This window comes from Leptonychotes weddellii, chromosome X (assembly GCF_054177405.1).
Source record: "Leptonychotes weddellii isolate Sample4059 chromosome X, ASM5417740v2, whole genome shotgun sequence".
Classification (NCBI taxonomy): Eukaryota; Metazoa; Chordata; class Mammalia; order Carnivora; family Phocidae; genus Leptonychotes; species Leptonychotes weddellii.
Window position 1 is genome coordinate 30,419,521 of NC_138385.1, and position 5,092 is coordinate 30,424,612.

The following is a 5,092-nucleotide window of genomic DNA, read 5'->3' on the forward strand; positions in this document are numbered from 1 at the left end:
GAATGTCCAATGGAAAAAGGACAGTCTCTTCAATAAATGGTGCTGGAAGGATTGGACAGCCACATGCAAAAGAATGAAACTGGGCCATTTTCTTACACTATACACAAAGATAAACTCAAAAGGTATGAAAGACCTAAATGTGAGACAGGAGTCCATTAAAATCCTAGAAGAGAGGGGCGCCTGGGTGGCTCAGATGGTTGGGCGTCTGCCTTCAGCTCAGGTCATGACCCCAGGGTCCTGGGATCGAGCCCCGCATCGGGCTCCCTGCTCAGCAGGAGGCCTGCTTCTCCCTCTCCCACTCCCCCTGCTTGTGTTCCCTCTCTCGCTGTGTATCTCTGTCAAATGAATAAAAAAAATCTTTAAAAAAAAAAAAATCCTAGAAGAGAACACAGGCAGCAACCTCTTCAACCTCAGGTGCAGTAACTTCTTGCTAGACACGTCTCCAAAGGCAAGGGAAACAATAGCAAAAATGAATTATTGGGACTTCATCAAGATAAAAAGCTTCTGCACAGCAAAGGACATTAGTCAACAAAACTAAAAGGCAACCTACAGAATGGGAGAAGATATTTGCAAATGACATATCAGATAAAGGGCTAGTATCCATGATTTCTAAAGAACTTATCAAACTCAATACCCACAAAACAAATAATCCAGTCAAGAAATGGGCAGAAGACACGAATAGACATTTCTCCAAAGAAGATACACAAATGACCAATAGACACATGAAAAAATGCTCCACATCCCTTGGCATTGGGGAAATACAAATCAAAACCACAATAAAATATCACCTCACACCAGTCAGAATGGCTAAAGACAGGAAACAACAAATGTTGGCAAAGATGCAGAGAAAGAGCAACCCTCTTACACTGTTGGTGGGAATGCAAGCTGGTACAGCAACTCTAGAAAACAGTATGGAGGTCCCTTAAGAATTTAAAAGTAGAGCTACCCTACAACCCAGCAATTGTACTACCAGGTATTTACCCCGAAGATATAAAGGTAGTGATCCGAAGGGGTACCTGCACCCCAGTGTTCATAGCAGCAATGTCCACAATGTCCAAACAGATTACTGTAGGGTATTTTAGAACATTTTGATATATGAGTAAATATTCATTTGAAATCTTTAAGCTGGTGATAGTCAGAAGTGCCTCCCAAACTTATTTGATTATGCGGCATGTTTTTAAGGTACACCTATTACATCTCTCAGAACTACTAATCTAAGACACTTTGGGAAATGTCGTCCAAATGTTCACAAGTCCATGAATGCAGTATATACCCGATTTTCAAGCTTTGATGTGGAATGTGTAGGGGTAGGGACCAGTACCAGGCTAGGAAAGTTAATTGGGCAGAGGGATTAATCATGTGTGTGAAAGCAAGTAGAAATTTGGTACACAGATCCTGTACCTTGTCATCAGCAAAATATTTACAAACTCTCTCTCAGTTCAAGTTGGTAGGACAATTTCCAAAGTTGGCAACCCTGGTCTGTTGCTTTTTCATTGTATCGTAACTGCAGATGTTCTTTCTTAGCCCAGCTTCTCTGGTATCTGTGATCACATCCTTTCTGATTAATTTCTTCAGCAAGTTTTTATTTAGTATCTATTGCATATATTTTGCTGAAATAGGTATTTAAAAGTCTGAAAAAAATGTAATAAACATGTTTCTTGTTCTTTTTTAATTTTCTTTTTAAATTTTTAAAAAATATTTTATTTTTGCGCGAGAGAGAGAGAGCACGAGCAGGGGGAGAGACAGAGGGAGAAGCAGATTCCCCGCTGAGCAGGGAGCCTGATGTGGGACTCGATCCCAGGACCCTGGGATCATGACCTGAGTTGAAGGCAGATGCTTAACCAACTGAGCCACCCAGGCACCCTCTTGTTCATTTTTTAAACTTAAATTCAATTAGCCAACATCATGAGTTTCAGATGTAGTGTTCAATAATTCATCAGTTGCGTATAACATCCAGTGCTCATCACATCATGTGCCCTCCTTAATGCCCATCACCCAGTTACTGCATCCCCCCACCCACCTCCCCTTCAGCAACCCTCAGTTTGTTTCCTATAGTTAAGAGTCTCTCATGGTTTGTCTCCCTCTCTCATAACTTTCCATTCAGTTTTCCCTCCCTTCCCTTAATGGTCCTCTGCCCTGTTTCTTATATTCTACATATAAGTGAAACCATATGATAATTGTCTTTCTCCAATTGACTTATTTTACTTAGAATTTTTATTTTAAAATACAAAAGACGACACATTTTTAAAAAGCTATTATAATGTTTAAACAAGTTACAGAAATTATGGAAAGTGGGTAGAGAAACTCCTCTTCACCCTCAATTCCAACAATATAAATCTTAACCTCATAGTTAAGTACAGTTCAGAGACAGGTACATATGTTTCAAGACATTTTTCTATGCTTCCACAGTTAATAGCTATATGTAGAAAATACATCCCTTTAAGCTCTGTTTTTAAAATCATAATTATGAAAAAAATCTTAATTATGCCTAAAATTTTTAAATAATATAGTGCAAGCTATTTTTTTCAAACACTGAAATATTTATCAAAAGCACATTTATATATATCAAAGTGATTTTATTTTTAATTTGCAAATGGCAGCTAAGAAGATACTTATGTTTAAAATGAAAAGATCATGTACTAGTTTCAAAGGGCCTGTCTCTAGGGCTGAGAAGGGATAGAATTATCTGTTATTTTAGAGAAGGAAAAGATATTCCCTTTTCTTCATGTATTCACAATTTATTATATGTATTTTGAATTTATAGGTCATTTCCTTTTTAAATTTATTTGTAATCTACATATAGTAAAATTCACTTTTTTGGCTGTACATATCTATAAGTTCTGACAAACATAGATGTTCTATAACCACCACTACAATCAAGATATCAATAGCTTCATCATCCCAAAAAATGCATAGAGTTTTCCGAGTTGACACTTATTTTCTTTCAGCACATTAAGCTTATCATTCCGAGATCTTCTGTCTTCGATGGTTTGTGATGACAAATACACAATCATTCAAATCACTGTTTTCCCCAGATGTAATATATTCTTTCTTTTATTTTTAAGAGTTTTGCTTTTCTTTGGTTTTAAGTATTTTGATTATGATGTATATGACCATAATTTATGTTCATTCTGTTTGGAGTTTGCTGAGCTTTTGAATCTATAAATTTATCTGTCACCAAATTTGGGAAGATTTCAGCCAATCTCTTTCTCTTTCTGTCATCTCAATTTTTGCTATTGAGCCTTTTTAAGGAATTTTTTATTTTAATTGACGTATTTTTCTGTACTACATTTTAAGTTAGTTCTTTTTTTATAGCTTGTATTTCTTGGCTGAAAACTTTTATCTTTCCTTCCATTTCAAGAGGGTCCCACATGAAGAATGGATAAAATAGCTGTTTAAAATCTTTGAGGGCGCCCGGGTGGCTCAGTTGGTTAAGCGACTGCCTTCAGCTCAGGTCATGATCCTGGAGTCCCGGGATCGAGTCCCGCATCAGGCTCCCTGCTCAGCGGGGAGCCTGCTTCTCCCTCTGACCCTCCCCCCTCTCATGTGTTCTCTCATTCTCTCTCTCTCAAATAAATAAATAAAATCTTTAAAAAAAAATAATAAAATCTTTGATAATTCCAATATCTAGATTATCTCAGGTTTAGCATCTCTTAGCATCTCATAAACATTATCTCATGTTTATTGTCTCTTAACAATTTATTCTAGACATTCTGAGTACTATATTTTTACTCAGATCCTGTTAAAGTTCTCTGGTGAATGATGAGTTTGTTTGGTTGGTTGGTTGGTTGGTTGGTTGGTTGGTTGGTTTAGTTAGCAAGCAATCAATTCATTTAGGTTCAGATTGCAAGTTCTTCCTTGCCTGCTGTGAGCAACAATTTTAATATCAGTTCAGTTTTCCACCATTGCTCTGCTGTGTGGGTCTACCCCACATATGCACCTCTCAAGACTTACTCTGGGTCTTGGCCAATAGTTTATATAGTATTTCAGTTTTCAAAAAAAGCCTTTGCTTTGCTTCTTTGTGTTTGTGCCCTGCATGCACAGCGTGGATGTAAGCCCAGAACTTGTGTCAGTTTAAACCCAGAATTAGAGAACCCCCTTCTTCCATCATTTACTATCTGGGACTTCCCCACAGTCTCAACTCCAAGACACCTATTTTCCCAGTTCCTCTGTCTAGAATATAGGGGTTCCTCTTACAGTTTTAGGCCTGTTGTGGAGTTCCATGCAACTGATGCCAAAATTAGAGTAAAGAAGAGAGAAAAAGGGCGCATGGGTGGCTCAGTTGGTTAAGCGACTGCCTTCGGCTCAGGTCATGATCCTGGAGTCCAGGGATCGAGTCCTGCATCAGGCTCCCTGCTCAGCAGGGAGTCTGCTTCTCCCTCTGACCCTCCTCCCTCTCATGCTCTCTGTCTCTCATTCTCTCTCTCGCAAATAAATAAAAAAAAAATCTTAAAAAGAAAACAAAACAAAAAAAAAGAGAGAGAGAAAGATTAAAATTAAAGAAAAAAAGAGAGAAAAAAATAATTAGGAATCCCAACACACACAAGGCCACTTTCCTTGATTCCTCTAAAGAAACATGGGGATTATTTTTGCCTCGGGGTTTCAAGTGAGTACCATTATCATTACAGCATTGCAACTTTGTGACTAGTAATGATCTCAGGCAAGGCCTGGAGAGAAAAAAGAAAGAAGATAAGGATTTTCCTTACATTCTCCAGACCATTTTCTCAGTCCTCTGCCTAGAAAGGGGGTTACTCAATTTTTGCTGTCCACACTCATTGCACAGTTATGGAAAACATTCACCAACCTTGAGTTAAAGGCAAACAAAGCAAAAACAAAAATATAGTAAACTCATAGCTTTCCTGGTCATTCTTCAAGTTTTTACTTCTTTCCCCAATCTACCTGCTATTGCTTACTTTTCAGAGATGTTGATTAGTCACATTTTATGTTTTGTCCACAATTTTAGTTGTCATTAATGGGGAAAATTGGCTGTAGTGGGCTTCCTCTGTCTTGTCCAATGCTGCAAGTCCCAGGCCATCTCTTTTCATTGAGGAAAAGATAAATATAGGGGAATCACACATATTAGAGGTACTGG